This window comes from Kogia breviceps, chromosome 13, assembly GCF_026419965.1.
Source record: "Kogia breviceps isolate mKogBre1 chromosome 13, mKogBre1 haplotype 1, whole genome shotgun sequence".
Lineage (NCBI taxonomy): Eukaryota > Metazoa > Chordata > Mammalia > Artiodactyla > Physeteridae > Kogia > Kogia breviceps.
The window spans coordinates 23,492,658-23,510,939 of record NC_081322.1 but is presented as its reverse complement, the minus strand read 5'-3'; the positions used below and the strand labels follow the sequence as shown (position 1 = coordinate 23,510,939).

General features: G+C 44.2%; 1 protein-coding gene across 4 annotated transcripts in view; it reads right to left on the bottom strand.

Moving 5' to 3' along the window:
- ANKRD6 (ankyrin repeat domain 6) overlaps positions 1-6,918 on the bottom strand; it is a 202,359-nt gene extending 195,441 nt beyond the window's left edge. For 3 of the 4 annotated variants that reach the window (XM_067011475.1, XM_059083235.2, XM_067011474.1), the window contains exon 1: positions 6,773-6,917. The gene's annotated coding sequence lies outside the window, so the exon portion shown is untranslated. Of the gene's footprint in view, positions 1-6,772 lie in introns of all 4 variants that reach the window. The other variant, XM_067011472.1, reaches the window with a different exon arrangement.
- Positions 6,919-18,282: the final 11,364 nt, after the last annotated feature.

The following is an 18,282-nucleotide window of genomic DNA, read 5'->3' as shown; positions in this document are numbered from 1 at the left end:
AAAAACAAAAACAAACAAAAAAAGTCTTGCTGATTCCTGTTTAGCTATTAATACTAGTTGACTTCGAACTTCTTCTCCATTCTTGATTACTATCTGCTGATATCTAACTCCATTAAATTCACCTTTTTTTACTTTTTATTTTTCTATAAACTTATTTAATTTTTGGCTGCGTTGGGTCTTTGTAGCTGCATGCGGGCTTTCTCTAGTTGCGGCAAGCAGGGGGTACTCTTCGTTGCAGTGTGAGGACTTCTCATTGCGGTGGCTTCTCTTGCTGCGTTGCACGGGCTCTAGGCGCGCGGGATTCAGTAGTTGTGGCGCACGGGCTTAGCTGCTCCGCGGCATGTGGAATCTTCCCGGCCCAGGGCTTGAACCCATGTCTCCTGCATTGCCAGGCGGATTCTTAACCACTGTGCCACCAGGGAAGTCCCAAATTCACCTTTTTTTAAAGAATGCTTTTTACTATCATGGACAGAAATATTTCCCATAATCTCCATTCTGGAGTTTTACATGAAGATATTAATAGTCAAGCAGTTCCCAGATGGTCAACAGACACATGAAAAGATGCTCAATATTGCTAATCATCAGGGAAATGCAAATCAAAACCACAATGAGATATCACCTCACACCTGTCAGCATGACTATCATCAAAAAGAACACAAATAACAAACGCTGGAGAGGGTGTGGAGAAAAGGGAACCCTCTTGCACTGTTGGTGGGAATGAAAATTGGTGCAGCCACTATGGAAAACAGTATGGAGGTTCCTCAAAAAGCTAAAAATAGGGGCTTCCCTGGTGGCTCAGTGGTTGAGAGTATGCCTGCCGATGCAGGGGATGTGGGTTCGTGCCCCGGTCCGGGAGGATCCCACATGCCGTGGAGCGGCTGGGCCCGTGAGCCATGGCCGCTGAGCCTGCATGTCCGGAGCCTGTGCTCCGCAGTGGGAGAGGCCACAACAGTGAGAGGCCCGCATACCGCAAAAAAAAAAAAAAAAAGTTAAAAATAGAACTACCACATGACCCAGCAATTCCACTCCTGGGTAAATATCTGAAAAAAACAAAAACACTAACTCTAAAAGATACATGCACCACCATGTTCATTGCAACATTATTTACAATTGCCAAGATATGGAAGCAACCTAAGTGTCCATCAACAGATGAATGGATAGGATTTCCCTAGTGGAGCAGTGGCTGAGAACCCGCCTGCCAATGCAGGGGTCACGGGTTCGACCCCTGGTCCGGGAAGATCCCACATGCCAAAGAGCAACTAAGCCCATGCGCCTCAACTACTAAGCCTGTGCTCTAGAGCCTGCGTGCCACAACTACCGAAGCCTGCGTACCACAATTACTGAAGCCGGCATGCCTAGAGCCCATGCTCCGCAACAAGAGACCCCACCGCAATGAGAAGCCTGCGCACCACAATGAAGAGTAGCCCCCCCTCACCACAACTAGAGAAAGCCTGTGCGCAGCAACAAAGACCAAATGCAGTCCAAAATAAATAAGTAAATAAATTTATTAATAAAAACAGATGAATGGATAAAGAAGATGTGGTATATATATATATATATACATAAACACATAGGAATATTATTCAGCCATAAAAAGAATGAAATTTTGCCATTTACAGCAACATGGATGGACTTGGAGGGCATAATGCTAAGTGAAATAAGTCAGACAGAGAAAGACAAGTACTGTATGGTATCACTTATACGTGGAATCTAAAAAATACAACAAACTAGTGAATACAACAAAAAAAAGGAGAGTCACAGATACAGAGAACAAACTAATGGTTACCAGTGGGAGGGGGAGGGAGGAGGGGCAGTAGAGCAGCAGGGGACTAAGAGGTACAAACTATTAGGTATAAAATAAGTTACAATAATATATTGTACAACATAGGGAATATAGTCAATATTTTATAATAACTATAAATGGATTATAGCCTCTAAGAAAAAGAGTCAAGCATTTTGCAAAGCACTTTGTGCCTAATATCAGATTCTAATAGTTAAATGGATGCTCAAACTTTCTGACTCTCAATTCTCTTTTAATTAAGAGTTGCAGACAAAAGGAAGAAAGCAATTCATTCTAATCCACATTTTATTATCTACAATGCAGTTTTCTACTTTATACCCTAAAACCATAAGGCGTTGAGTATTATCTATAAAAATATTGAATTACCATGTTGTATACCTGTATATAGGTATACCTGTATACCTGAATATAATATTAAGTCAGCTATACTTAAAAAAAAAGATGTTGAGTATTAAATATAATCAGCTTAACCCAAGGCAAGATATGAAATTCTTATTTTTTTAAGAAAGGAGCAATATGTTAAGTAAAAATAATGCTGATAATTTATAGATGGGCGTGAAATGGAAAAAATGGAGTTATCAGTTCAGAAGAATCAAATACTTTCTCACACACAAACATATATCCAAATTTTATAGAGGGAGGAAAAAACGCTCAACATTATAAACCAAAACAAACAGAAAAAAAATTTTATGTCAATTTGGAAGCATCACCTATGGTTCTGTATAGGCTTCCCAATGATAACTGACTGAAGAAAGCAACAATAAGAATCTACAACTATGCTAGGGAAACATCACTATTGAGTGTATTCTCACAAATTGTTAAAATATCACCAGGTCCTAGCTTGGGATCTGGGCAAGGAATAGGACAAGGGAGGAAAGGTCTATGTTACCTAAAAGGCACCGTGACAGCCATCTGTGACATCGTTATCCAAGTCAGCCTTTCCTTGGAGGATTAACAAGTACCACTTATTGATAGGAATTATCATGGGATGCTCTACAATTTAATACAAACTGTTTCATCTGAAAAGATTATCTGCTCTCTGTGCCAAAAGTATATGAGGAAATTAAATCCTACTTGAAACATTTCTTGGCCTGTAACCTATGTCCAAACTTCCCAAGACTTTGTCTTATGACAAAGTCCAGGCTCAATCCAATCAGTTATGACCTCCTCCCCAAACCAGGGCACATGGTGGCAAATGAAAATGAGTATTCCAAGGATGGTCTGAAAAATCAAAAAGTGTCACAATGGTACACCAGAGTTTTCTGTTTGAAAATGATAAATCATCCTATAATGTGAACTAATTACCTCATAGTTTATTTGCTAAGGTTGAGATTTCAAGTACTGGCTATTCTTAAATAGGGGCAATGACATATACCTATTACTGGACATTCATTTAGTACTATTTAACTATCATTAAAACAGCTACCATTTCTTGAGACTCCATTATTTTCCAGGGCTTTGATAGATGGTTTTACATACGTTATCTAGTTTAATCCTCTGAATGACCCTTATGAGGAAGGCTCTAGCCACCCCATTTTACACAGAGGAGAAAACCAAGATGTAGCCCACTGCACCCAGAAGCTTAACCTGGGGCTACTTCAGGTAGACACCTTCCTTAGTAACTGATCTCTCTTGGGAAGGGGGTTTTAACCTTAGACCAACAATCCCCAACCGTGTGCCAAGGCACTCAGGAGCTGTAGAAAACGCACAGGGGAAACGTAGGATTTTTGAAAATTTCAAGGGAAACAGTGTACTCAATGTGCTGGACACTGAACCTACAGACTGGAAGAGTCCACAGCTTCAACATCAGATCCCATTACATTCCTATCAATGACATCATATCTCTGCAAAGCTTGGGTTTTCAGTGGTTGCTGTGATAAAAAGCAAGTGCTGCAGAAAAATTAACATGGGACAGGAAATGAGATTGGGATCCAATCTGATCGCAAAGTTTGTGTGTGCAGCACACACACACACACACACACACACACACACACACACACACACACTCTTTGTAGCTGTGGTTATTTAAGAATGATATAAATTTTTTTCTCTCAGTTTATGTGCATTCTTTTTTTTTTCAAACAGCTTGTATGTTGTTAGGATATAAATACTTATTACGTTATTTCAACCTAACTACTACTAACTACCTAAATCTAGGGACACTGAAAAAATTACTTAGATACTAAAGGGGCCATGAACCAAGTTTAGGAATCTTTGCCTTAACCAAGAAATGTCAGAATGTGTAAGATTCATAGAGGAGACCTGTAATTCAGCCCAAAGGAATAACTTAAGGTCCCTAACACAAATATCATAACCAGAAAAAGAAGAATTTAGGTTCAAACCGTTTTTAAAGGTCACTCTCAGCTGGCTTAATCCTTCAAATCCCATACAGTGTCCCCTGGAAGACTGGTATTTTTTTTAAACACTTATAAAACACATGCACACAAATTACTGTTTTTCCAATTCTTAGAGACTCAAACAAAGCTTTCAAAATTATAGCCTCCAAACTATGTTGGAAGAGACTGGCCCTCCCCGACACAGACAGAACACACCCGCAGAACCTGTGCCAAAGGAAACTGGGGGCAGACCCTGACAGCCAGCCTGCCCATCCAAGCACTTTGATACTTTCAGCTTTCTGTGGTTTGCATCTTACTCTCAATATCCTGCTTTTACATTCTACAGGAATGCTCCAGGTTATTGTGGAAAGGCTTGTTTGGAAACTTCCCTTCCACAGAGTTTTTCATGTAAGATATTAAGTGTGAAAAGCAAGGGGAAAATAAACACAAAATCCAGACTATCAGTTCCTTGGGGAGAGAGAGAGAAGTAAGTGGAATGCCACAGGGAGGAGTGCTCGGGCCTGCAAGGTTCTGAGGATGCTCTGGTTCTTCAGCTGGGTGATGAGTACTTGGGTGTGCCTGTGTTCTTATTCTTTAATTTGTACCTCTCCGTTTGATACTTTCTGAATGTATGATATAGTCCACAGTGGCAGCACCAGAATTTCAATATGCGAGGGCCTTGGGAGCTGAAAGAGTACTTCGTCTCTAAGCAGAGTTGGATCACACAAGCCTGCTTTTACTTGGATTATATACTTATCTGGAGGGGCTCTGGAGAGGCTGATGAGTTTGAGTGGGAAGCTAAAGTTAATTTTTGGTGCCACCACCGAACAAGTAGTCCACAAATTAGCATTTTGTTATCACCCTTGGTTTATACCTCCCAACAACATGCAACCAGTTGTTTTCTGGGCTCTTCTTTTCACCCTTCTTCCACTCTCCCCATCTCATTTAGGACCTAGAAGGCAGAAAACTCTTCCAATTTTAATTTATATCCCTAATCAAAAAAAAATTCTTCATTTATCAGATACTAAGCATCTGCTAGAGATGATGAAAGATAAATATGTATAGTCCAGCACCTACTACAGCAGGAGAACAACAGGTTGCTATTGCTATTTTAAGGATGGGAAACTCCTTCAGAGACTCCATCAGTACACGGTGGGAGCACCTGGACCCAGGCGTGTTTGTGTTCACTTCCCAAGTACTTCCCATTTCCATTGGCCTAACAGACATTAGCTCAACGTGAACGAATATCATCGTCCAACAGACTCACAAAAAGGATGCCCAACCTTCAAGAGTGCTATGCCAAGCTTTTCACTTGCATCATTTCACTTAATTTCTACAAACATACCACCAGGTTATGTATAATACACCCAGTTTACAATTCTAAAAAATAAGGTTTAAAGAAGTGGGTTTTCCATTGTCACACACCTAACAAGTGGCATCAAGACTCAATCTCATGACCCCAAAGGGGATCTCTTAACCACCACTTAAACCATCTCACCATGCTTTAGGGAAAACATTCTTTTTTTTTTCTTTTTGGTCTGTGTTGTGTCTTCGTTGCTGCACGCGGGCTTTCTCTAGTTGTAGCGAGCAGGGGCTGCTCTTCTTTCCAGTATGCAGACTTCTCACCGCGGTGGCTTCTCTTGTTGCGGAGCACGCGGTCTTCGGTAGTTGTGGCTCGAGGGCTCTAGAGCGAAGGCTCAGTAGTGGCGCACGGGTTTAGTTGCTCCGCGACATGTGGGATCTTCCTGGAGCAGGGCTCGAACCCGTGTTCCCTGCATTGGCAGGTGGATTCTTAACCACTGCGCCATCAGGGAAGCCCCGGGAAAACATTCTTGACCCGCTCTAGGAAACGGACACTCCTCTCGGGTCACAAGTAAGACTCCACTTCCCCTCCCGCCCCTCAAATCTACCGGAAGCACCACACAGAAATTTCCAAGACAAGTGTCCGTGAGCTGATGTCTAAACTCAAACCAAACAATGTGCTCGCTCCCTTGAGCCCGGGGAGATGCCACTTGCTAACTCTTTACAGAGCTTAAGTCCAGCCAGAGCGGACCTCCCCGGGGTAGGGCAGCCCCACGGTCCGGCGCCTACAGCCCTTTGTGGTCCTCGAAGGGGTGAGGGAAGGGGTCAGGCTGCTGTCGCGTCCGAGCCGAGCCCGGTCACTCGGAGGCCGGCCCGCAGGCCCAGGGACGGCGGGGGGCGCTGGCCACCAGAAGGGACCCTCCCTTACGCCCGAAGACGCCCGCCCTCCGCGTCCGGTCTGCGACCCCCGCCCCACCCCTCACTTTCTACAAACTCTTTGAGCTCACTGGAGAAAGAGGTGGGGGACGTGCAAAGACGAGAAAGTTCTCTGCCTCCTCCCACCAAAGTTCTACATTCTAGGGAAGCAACTGAAGGAAAGAGACAAGGGAGGTGCCCCAGGAAGGACCACCCCCCTCCCGCGCCGGCTTCCCCAGAGGCCGCAGGAAAGGGGGCAACGCGCTCCGTCTGGGACTCCTCCTCAAACAGACAGCGATCTGGGGGCGCTCCCACCCGCGACACGGTCCTCCCGGGATGAGAGGCCCCCCGAGAGTAGGGGACGCCGGTCCTGGGATGAAGAGGGGTCTCGAAGGGACCCGGCGAGGGCACACAGTACCTTTCTCTCCGCGCCGCTGGGACCGATGCCGGCGACAGCGTGGGGGGCGAGGGGAGACGATGGGCACGGGCTCCCGCTGGCTCCGGCGGCCCCTGGGCCTCGGCGCCGCCCAGCGCCGCCGCCTCCTGCCGCCGCTCGCCGGTCTGCGTTCCCCGCTCCCGCAGGTTACCTGTGGCCGAGCCGCCGCGCCCGCCGCCCGCTCGGCGCCCCGCCCCGCCCAGCCCAGCCCAGCCCAGCCCCGCCCCGCCCGCGCTCCTAGGCTGGGGCCGCAGCGCCCCTCAGCGGCCGGTCGGGGCACGGCGGCGGCCCGAGGGGAGGTGGGGCCCCCAGGGCCCTCGGGCTGGCCTTGGCCTGCAGCCAGCTCCCTGCTGGGCCAATGCCGCTTCCGCGCCCTCCTGGGAGCCATCCTTATAAAGAGTGAGAGGAACGGGCGGATGCAGTTGGGTGAGGTTTTCCTGGCAGGGGTTGCCAGGGGGTTTGTAGGAGGGAGAGGGGATTCGGGAGGAGAAACCATCCCTCAACCTGTGGCCAAGTGTGTATTTCAGTATGTTCGTAGTTCACTTAACTGGGATGTCTCAGTAGAAGCTGAACAACAATGATGAATGATCCAGGCTCATTAGAAAGCTGGAGAGAAGAAAGGAAGCCCTTATTCCAAAAAGCTTGTCTGCTGATAGCTTGTAGGAAGCATCCCATACGAAACGGGCAAAAGCATTGAACGTTCCTGCCTCCTATATTCAAATCACACTTTACATACCATTAACTCGGTCTGGTTTTGTCTGTTTTTCACAGTCACTACTTAAGTATCTAGAAGAGTTCCCTGAACATAGCGAGCACTCAGTAAATTATTGTTGAATGAATGTATGAATGAGTAGGACCTCATTCAACCTTTTGAAGAAGTGTGACAGGTATCTGCTCTCTGAACACAAGGAGCTGGAGAGGGAGGTGGGGAACCCTAGAGTGGAGTTTCAGTCTTCCCTGAGCTTATTTTGAACCGGATTTTCCTTATCCCCTCTGAAATAGGCCTGGTTTCCAGGGAAAAAGAAACATGATGATCTCCTACTTTTTCTTAAGATATTTGTCTCTCTCTGTCCTTCAGGGAACATTAAGCAGGAGAAATCCAAACAGCCCTATGCATACCAGGAAAGGGTAAGTGCTTGATTTTCCTCCACTACTTCTGAACTTCCCCCAACCCCAAAGGCATAGCTAGGGTTTTCCGTGGCAGAGTGTGAAACCTCTCTTCTGAGTATCCTTTGGCTTTCTTCAGATTTGCCCCCATCCCTGTCGCTCCCCATCTAAAGCTGTTAGAACACATTTCCTTTCCCTGCTGTGCTCATCAGCTCTGGATTTCTCTCCAGGCAGGTCACTGCTGAGTTCTAGGTGAACCCCCAAGGTCAAGGTAAGTACCCATTACCTTTCAACCTGATCATTTCCTTCTTATACTTTTCCAGATTAAAGACTTTTCCTAGCTAGTCCCTTGAATAAACAACCAAAGCTAGAGTGCTCCATTCCTCCGGGAGGCTTTTATGACATCACCACAAGGTCAAGATGAGATGGAGTTTGAAGTTACATTCATGGGCAGTCAGAGCAATTGCACATTAATCCTGCTGAAAGGAACAGAAGCCAGCCTGTACGACATGTGAATGCTCCTGGGAACTGACTGGTCTGCAGTTGTTCCCAGACCTTAATTAATGGCAATTCCTGGCAGAGGGGCCTCATGAGAGCCAAAGCAGGCAGTGGGTGAGCTGCTGGGATATCACGCTTGCTTGTCTCCAAGTGGGCACACAGTGTTTGGACACCTAATGAAAGGAGAATTCTAAAGCTCCCTGTATATGAGGGAGGCTCCCAGCCTGCAGTTCCGTTCTGCCCCTCTGTCCAGCTCCATCACAGCCAGCCTCATACATCCACCCCACTACTTTCTTCTTCTGCCTCATGAGAAAAAAGTTCTATTCTACCAATGACAGCTTTCATTGTTCTATGAGAATATAATCTGCTCCTACTTCCAGCAACATTTCTTTAACGAGTTGACTGCACTAGCTGTCTTTTGCATCATTAGCTGCAGTTGGTACTTCAGCCCACCATTCTGACTTCCATCCCTTGCTAAGTCTTCCACTCGAGAAACCTTACATGTGCCCCTCCATGACCATACCCTCCTTGTCCTCCAGAGGAAATCACAGTCCGTAATTTTGTGTTAATAATTCTCTTATCGAGGGCTTCCCTGGTGGCGCAGTGGTGAAGAATCCTCCTGCCAATGCAGGAGACACGGGTTCGATGAGCCCTGGTCTGGGAAGATCCCACATGTCGCAGAGCAACTAAGCCCGTGCACCACAACTACTGAGCCTGCACTCTAGAGCCCGGTAGCCACAACTACTGAAGCCCTCATGCCTGGAGCCCGTGCTCCACAACAAGGGAAGCAATGAGAAGCCCGCGCACTGCAAGGAAGAGTAGCCCCCGCTCGCCGCAACTACAGAAAGCCCACACGCAGCAACGAAGACCCAACGCAGCCAAAACTAAAATAAATAAATAAAATAAAATAAATTAATTTTAAAAATAATAATTCTCATCACAAACATATGTAGCCCTAAATACTGTACTGTTCAGTTTTGCCTGTTTTTGAACTTTTCTGTCAGTGGAATCATTCTGCATGATTCCTATGCAACTTGCTTTTTTCACTTAGCATTCTGTTTCTGAGATTCGACTATTCAGTTCCTCGGTCATATAGTCTTTCATTGTAAGAAGATATTACAATTTATTTGCCCGGTTTACCTTTGGACATCGGGTTGGCTCCAGTTCGGGCTATTGCAAACGATGTTGCTATGAACATGCTTAAATATTTCTTCTGAGGCATGTGTGCAAGAGTTTTTAGGATACATATCTAAACTTAATTGTTGGGTCTTAAGGTATGTGTGTGCTCAAATTTACAAGCTAGGTAATGCCAAACTGTTCTCTAAATCCGTTGTACCAATTTTAATTCCCAAAAGCGATGTATGAAAGTCCCCTTGCTCCACATCTTTGCCAGCTTGTTTTTTCTGTGGGTGTGAATGGTTTCTTACTATGAGTGAGGTTTGTATTTCTCCAATTATAGGTATGATTGCTCATCTTTAATGGTTACTAACTATTCTTGTTTTCTCTTTTGTTAACTCCTCATGTCTTTTGCACTTTTTTATGTGTTTTGAGAAATCCTTCCTGACCCTGAGGATATAAAAATATTCTCCCATATTTTCTTCTAAAAGTTGTAAAGTTTTACCTTTCACATTCCATCTGAAATTAATTTCTCCTCTCATTTGCAATGCCAGGGCTATCTTATAATGGGTTTTCATGTTTGTATGGATCAGTTTTAGATGCTCTATTTTGTTCCATTTGCCTATCCCTGGTCACATGCAGCCTGAAAATCTGCGGCTTTATATTAAATCTTGATTTCTGATTATGGAAGTCCTACCCTGACTTCTTTATATTCTTCATAAGGATCTCAAGTATTCTTAGCCCTTTGCTCTTCCATAGACATTTATAATTAGTTTGTCAGGCTCCATGAAAAATTTGGGATTTTGATTTGGAATTGCAGTGAATCTGTGTGGTAGATTGCATTAGTCATTCACAATTATTTGTTCCCTTCCCATCTTTGCCATGCTTTCCTATACTGGTGTAGACTCCTCTGCCCCACTGGTTTGGGGCTTGTGTGACTTGCCTTGACCAACACCATGTTGGAGCAGAAGCTTTAAATATGTGGTGTGCTTTAGTGCTTCTCCTGTCCCCCTTGAGCTTTTGCCCTCTGTTACGACACTAACATGCCCCAAAGAGTGGCTGCTCCTTCAGCTGGGATCCCAGAATGAGAAGATACATGGAATCACACAGAACCCAGTATGGCTGTAGGCAGTCTGCAGCCCTCACATAATGGGAACCAGAACTAAATCATTTGCTGCTACTGCAATTTGGAGATAATTGACATCTTTATACTATTGACTTTTCCTGTCTATGTACATGTTTGACATGTCTGTCCATTTATTTATTTATTTATTTATTTATTTATTTATTTATTTATTTATTTGGCTGCACCAGGTCTTAGTTGCGGCATGCAGGATCTTTAGTTGTGGCATGCAGGGTCTTAATTGTGACATGCAGGATCTAGTTCCCTGACCAGAGATCAAACCCAGGCCCCCTGCATTGAGAGCACGGAGTCTTAACCACTGGACCACCAGAGAAGTCCCTGTCCATTTATTTAGAATCTGAGTGACTTCAAACGTTTTACAACTTTTCATTTCCTGAGATTTATTTTTAATTATCTTGTTTATTACTATCACAAGTGATGACGTTTCTGAAAATACACGTTCTACCCTTTCATTGTCAATAAGAAAAATGTACAGTATCTTTGTTTATTGATCTTATATCCAGCAACATTGCTAAATTCTGTTATTAGCTTTAGTAATTTATAGATTCTTTAGTTTTCTATGTACCTGCAAGTAATGATATTTTATTCCTTACTTTCCACCCCTTATATCTTAAAATTTTTTTGTTGTTTATTTTGAGATAATGACAGATTCACAAGAAGTTACAAAAATAGTATAGAGAGATCAACTATACTTCAAAATAAATAAATTTAAAACATTTTAAGTATAAAGAAAATTGTAATAGTATGGAGAGGTCCTGTGTACTCTTCACCCAGTCTCCACAAGTGGTTACATCTTACATAACTATAGTACAATATCAAAACATTAAAACAATATCAAAATGTTGGCATTGGTACAACGTGTGTAAAGCTCTATGAAATCTTACCACATGTGTAGCTTCGTGTTACCACCATCACAATCAGGATACAGAACTATGCCATCACCACTGGTGCTACTCCATTTCAGTCACTTCCAACCTCCTCCCCACACCATCCCTAACCCCTGACAACCACTAATCTCCTTTCCATCTCTACATTTTGTTATTTCAAGAATACTATATAATTGGAATCATATAGTATATGAACTTTTGAAACTGGCTTTTTTTCCGGTCAGCATAAATGCCCTTGAGATCCATCCAAGTTGTTCTATGTATCAACAGTTCATTCTCGTTATTGCTGAGTAGTATTCCATGGTAGGGACGTGCCAGTTTGTTTAACCATTCATGTGTTGAAAGGCATCTGGATTTTTTACAGTTTTTGGTTATCATGAATAAAGCTGCTGCGAACAATTGTGCACAGCTTTTGATAGCTATGTAGTGGTAAGTCATTGTGGTCTTAATAATTTGTATTTTTTTAATGGCTAGTGGTAATGAACATTTTTTTCTTTTTTCTTTTTCTTTTTTTTTTTTAAATAGTCCAAGGGTCTTCTTTTGTTTTTTTTTTTTAACACCTATTATACCATGAATGTATAGGAAATGGGTTTTAGCAGCTCAGGCTCCTTTCCATTGGTTCCCACAAAGTGTGCCCCTCTGGGTGAAGCAGGCTGGAACTTCAGTGGAACCCAAGTACCTTTTTCTTTGGCTTCCTTCTTTTTCTGACCATTTTCCTTCACACGTTTCAAAAAGCTACCTCAACTCTTGGAGTGTGTAATATGTTCAATACGTACATTAATTCTATTGACAAGAATCTTGCCATTAACCTGTTTGTTTACAGTAATGCCAACAGCATGCTGGGTAACACTCAACATACTCTTCCAGGTTTGCCATGGGAACATTTGTGGGGCATTCCTTTTTGAACAGGGCCCATTCTCTTGATGTCTACAATATCACCTTTGTTGCAAATTCACATGTATGTGGCCAAAGGAACAACTTCTGTTTTCTAAAAGGCATACAGCTGATGCCTTACCTCTTTCCCTTTGGATTGGTCATTTGGGTAAACACTAGAAGCCAAAAGGCTGAACATCTTTTCATGTGCTTATTTGACACCCCTATATCCTCTTCAGTGAAATGTCTCTGCATGCCTTTTGGTTATTTTTCTAATTGGTTTTTTTTTATACTGTGGAGTTTTGGAAATTTTCTGTATATTCTATATATGAATCCCATGTCACATATGTGGTTAATGAATATTTTACTCCGCTCTGTAACTTGTCTTTCATGCTCTTAACAGACTCTGCAGAGAAAAAGGTTTTGGGGGTTTTGTTTTTTGTTTTCCGGCCGTGCCACGAGGCTTTCAGGATCTTAATTCCCCGACCAGGTATCAAACCTGGGCCACGGCAGTGAAAGTGCTGAGTCCTAACCACTGGACTGCCAGGGATTTCCCAAAAGTTTTTAATTTAGATGAGGTCCCACTTATCGATTTTTTTCTTTTATGGATAGTATGTGCTTTAGTGTCACAATCCTTTTGTCTTTTTTCCTGTCTTATTATGCAATCAAAGACTTACAGTACACTGTGGAATAGGGGTGATGGCAGTGGGCCTCCTTCTCAGTTCCTGATCTTAAGCTACTGATTATCTGATCTGTCTCCCTCACTCACTTTCAGTTATAAAGATAAAGGGGCCGTGTTTATCAGTTAAAATGTGTTTGGCTGCTGGAAAGAGTGTGCTTGACTAGAGTGGTTTAAACACATAAAAAATTACATAATAAAAATATCTGGGTCTAGGCTCTGTCTATTATTCTACTGTACCACTTCAGTACTGGCTTTTGTCTTTGGCTTGACATCTAGGCAGGAGAAAGGGGCAGGCCTTCTCACTGTGTTTATTTTCATTTGAGAACAAATTCTTCACGGCTGCCCCTTAAGTCTATTTTTCCTTTCATGTCATTGATCGCAACTGGGTCACAAAGGTGAGGGGCTGGTTATCATACCCAGTGTAAACCAATCATGATTCAGCCTCTGAGCCTGGCTTCCTTCCTCGAGTATGTTGATACTCAAGAACAGTTAAGGATATCAAACTAAGGACAAAATGGTGGGGGGATTATGACACCAGCAATCTCTGCCTGACTTTGTTTGACTTTGTATTCCTGTGCCTGGCCACATGAGGCACGTGGTAGATATATTTGGAAGTTTCTATTCAGCCTTTCCCCCTTTTTTTCAGAGCTGTCTCCCCACTCATGAGGGTAGACCTTTGCAGCCACAAGCTGCACCCCCAGCCATAGTGGACTGGGCCATTAATTCAGCATACTTATTGGAACTGGACCACCATCAAGCTACCATATTGCACATAAAATACCATGTAAACGGTGTGCCCTAGAATTGTGCTTCATAGAGGTTCTGACCACCGTGTTAGGCACTGAGAACAAAACGATAAGCACAAACAATGGTCCTAGAGTCTAGTGGTGAATACAGTCCTCAATCAAATATTAAATGATAGCTGAGGTACATGTGCTAAAGGAGTAGCAGTATATTATGTAAAATACGACTGGGGCATTAGGAATGGATTACTGGCCTAAACTAATCAGATTTTCTTGCCTAGGAATCAAAAATAATAATAGCTAAAACTTATATTGTGCTCACCTTGAAAAATGATTTTACATAGTTTAATAGATTTAATTCTTTCTACAACCCTATTGAGGTATATAACATTATAAACAGTTGAGAGATGAGGAAATCAAGCCACAGAGAGGTTAAGTTTCTTGGTCTAGGTCACACAGCTAGTTAGGCTACCCAGGTAGCCTAGATCCGGAAACTGAGCCCACTGTCACTGGGCCTGGGAAGGTGGAGCAGCCATCTCCTGCCATCTGGTGGGAGGAGCACAGAAAGCCAGTTTTCATGCAGAGAGAGAAGAAGGAAGTGAGAAGTACAGAGAGAAGCAAAACCAAGTTCCCTTTCTAATGAAGCTGTGATTATCTCCTGATATATCCTGAGACATCTTTCCTAGGATCCTCTGAATGACATAACTTCTGAATTCACCGATGGGTATGTAATCATGTTTCATCCATCCATCCCTCCTTCCCTCCCTCCACTTATAAAGGTTATATGTTGTATCAGTTAGGATACGTTTTACCGCAAAGTTCAGAAAACCCCACCTTCAGTGGTTTAAGTAGAGCTTCCCAACTGGTTTGCCACCACTACTTGTGTGCCATAAATGGGTTACTGATATGGCCAAGTTATTGATCCTCCTCAGCCTTTGGGACAGCTGGGCAGGGCCTGAGGTGGCCAAAGTCTCTGGGCCAGTCACCTCTGGCTGCAAGCAGCCTGTCCGTTTAGGTCAGTGTGCCATGACTGGTCAAGGTAGGGAAGCACTGACTTAAGGAATGGACTTTTAATTTTCTCATGAAATAAGAAGTTTGGGGGGTAGGCTTTTACAGGTTTGAGTATAGTAGCTCAGCAAGGTCATCCAGGGTCTTCCTTCTTTCTATTCTACCATTTCCAGGACAGGCTTTTAGTCTTAGGCCTGTTACCTCAAGGCTGCAAGATGGCTTTCCTAACTCCAAGTACCGTGTTCTCACACAACTGTGTTCAAAGCAGGAAAGGGTGAGGGCGGGGGGTGAGGGGGCTCTTCTGATACCCTGACATCTTTTATTTGGAAGCAAACCCTTTCCTAGAAGTTCCCCAGCTGGATTCCTCCTATCTTCTTAGTGATAAGACGTGAAGGAGTCTCAGAGTTTGAGTATGCTCTGACTTTCCCCATTGCTAGTTTGGGAAACAGGAGAAGAGAAGGGTTTGGGGATGGATGGTAAGTAGCTGACTGACAGCATCTGCCATGTTTTTAGGTAACATTAAGTGGTATGAATAAGTGACAGTTCCTAGATTTCATTCTTGTAGATTTTTCTTATGGTTTTAAGTATTCTTTATTGAGGTATAGCTGATTTATAATATTATATTAGTTTCAGGGATACAACATAGTGATTCAAAATTTTTATAGATCATACTCCATTTAAAGTTATTATAAAATATTGGCTATATTCCCTGTGCCATACAGTATATCCTTGTAGCTTATTTATTTTATACATAGTAGTTTGTACTTCTTAATCCCCTACCTCTACTTGCCCCTCCCCCCTTTCCTTTCCCCACTGGTAATCACTAGTTTGTTCTCTATATCTGTGAGTCTTTTTCTGTTTTGTTATATTCATTTGTTTTATTTGTTTGCTTGTTTCATTTGTTTTATTTGTTTGCTTGTTTTATTTTTTCAGATTCCACATATTAGTGATATATAGTATTTGTCTCTGGGTTGATCCTGTTTGGGACTCTGTTATTCCTGGACTTGGATATCTATCTCCCTTCCCAGGTTAGGGAAGTTTTTAGCTCTTTGTATTCAAATATGTTCTCCCTCCTTTCTCTCTCTCTCCTCCTTCTGGGACACCTGTAATGCGAATGTTAGTACACTTGATATTGTCCCAGAAGTCTCTTCAATTGTCCTCATTTCTTTTTATTCTTTTTTCTTTTTTCTGTTCAGCTTCAATGATTTCCATTACTCTATCTTCCAGCTCACTGATCTGTTCCTCTGTATCATCTAAACTATTGTTGATTCTGCTAATGTATTTTTCATTTCAGTTATTGTATATTTTGTCTCTGTTTGGTTCTTCTTTATATTTTCTAACTCTTTGTTAAAAAATGTCTAACTTCTCACTCTGTTCATCCATTATCCTCCCAAGTTCTTTGATCATCTTTATCATCATTACCTTGAACTCTTTCTCAGGTAGATTGCCCATCTCCACTTCACTTAGTTCTCCTCCTGGGGTTTTAGCTTATTCCTTCATTTGGAACATGTTCTTCTGTTATCTCATTTTGCCTAGTGTGCTCTTTTTATTTCTATGTATCTGCTAGGTTGATTTTGTTTCCTGACCTTGGAGATTTGGCCTTTTGAGGAGATGTCCTATGCGCCCTGGCAGTGCACTCCCCTCTGGCCACCAGAGCTATATGCTCTAGGATACCCCCATGTGGGCAACACGCGTCCTTCTTTTGTGGCGAGCTGATTACTATGGGCAGTCTGGTAGGCGTGGCTGGGCCTCAGTCTGCTTGGTTGCCAGGCCCTGCCTTGTGCAGAGGCTGCTGGCCACTGGTTGGTGGGGCTGGGTCATGAGGTGGCTGGCGGCACAACCCTAGTGGGTCTTGGGTCTGGTGCTGGCTCATTGCTGGGTTCTGGGGTGGGTGCTTGTGGGGCTGGGATTTCTGAATTTAGTGTTGGCCTTCTGGTGGGTAGGGCCAGTTCCTGACACAGCTGGCTGCAGGTGCTGGGCTTTCCCAAAGTTGGTACTGGCCCACCAATAAGGTGGGCCTGGGTCTTCGAGTGGCTGGCTAAGGAGTCCAAGGTATCTCAGAGCTGGTATTGGCCTGAAGGTGGGTGAGCCCAGGGACCTGGGGACCCCAGGGCTAGTGCAAGCTCACTGTTGGGCAGAACCAGTTCCCAGGTATTCTGGCTGCAGAGCCCTGGGGGGCCCAAAGCTGGTGTCAGGCCACTGGTGGGCAGTGCTGGATCCCAGGGCCACTGGCTGAGGGCCCCAAGGTGAGCAAGAGTTGGAGTTGGCCTGCTGGTGTGCAAGGCTTGAGCCCTGGTATCCTGGAGCTGGTTCTGGCCTGCTGGTGTGTTGGCTGAGTCCTGACAAGGCAGGCTGTGGGACTGTGGTACTGGAGCTGGTGTCCACACACTGGTGGATGGGTTTGGGGTCCAGGAGATCCCAGGGCTGTTTCTCACCTACTGGTGGGTGAAGCTGGGTCCTGGGACTAGTGCCAGCCCACTGGTGGGCAGAACCAGGTCCTGGAGTCTCTACCTGGGACCTGGTGGGGGTCCCAGTGGGGGCAGGGCTGGGTCCCAAGGCTAATAAACTAGAGGGAGGATTCCAAAATTTTTTGCTAGCACCAGCATCCATGTGGTAGAATGAGCTTCCAAAAATGGCTGCCGCCAGTGTCTGTGTTTACAGAGTGAGCTCCAATTGCCTCCTGCCTCTCTGGGAGACTCTCCAAGATCAGCAGGTGGGTCTGACCCAAGCTCCTTTCAGATTACTGCTTCTGCCCTGGGTCCCAGAGCAGGTGAGATTTTATGTGCACCCTTTGAGAGTGGAGTCTCTATTTCCCACAGCCCTCTGGGTCTCCCGGAAGTAAGCACCACTGGGGACTTCCCTGGCAGTTCAGTGGTTAAGACTCTGCACTTCCAATGCAGGGGACATGGGTTCAATCCCTGGTCAGGGAACTAAGATCCCACATAGCATGTGGTGAAGCCAAAAAAAAATTTTTTAAAGTAAGCACCACTGGCCTTCAAAGCCAAACTTTCTGGGGGCTCATCTTCCCCATGCAGGACTCTCGGGCTGGGGAGCCTGATGTGGGGCTCATACCCCTCACTCCTTGAGGAGAACCTCTGCAATTGTAATGATTCTTCCGTTTGTGGGTTGCCCACCCAGGGATATGGGTCCTGACTGTGCTGCAACTCCTCTCCTCCTACCTGTCTTGTTGTGGTTCCTTCTTTATACCTTTAGTTACAGAAGGTCTTTTCTGGTAGGTTCTGGTCTTTCTCAGCAACAGGATCTCTGTGAATAGTTGTAATTTTGGTGTGCCCGTGAGAGCAGGTGAGCTCGGGGTCTTCCTACTCCACCATCCTGGGAACTCTCTCATTCTTGTGGATTTTTTTTTAAAATTTATTTATTTACTTATTTTTGGCTGTGTTGGGTCTTCATTGCTGTGCACTGGCTTTCTCTAG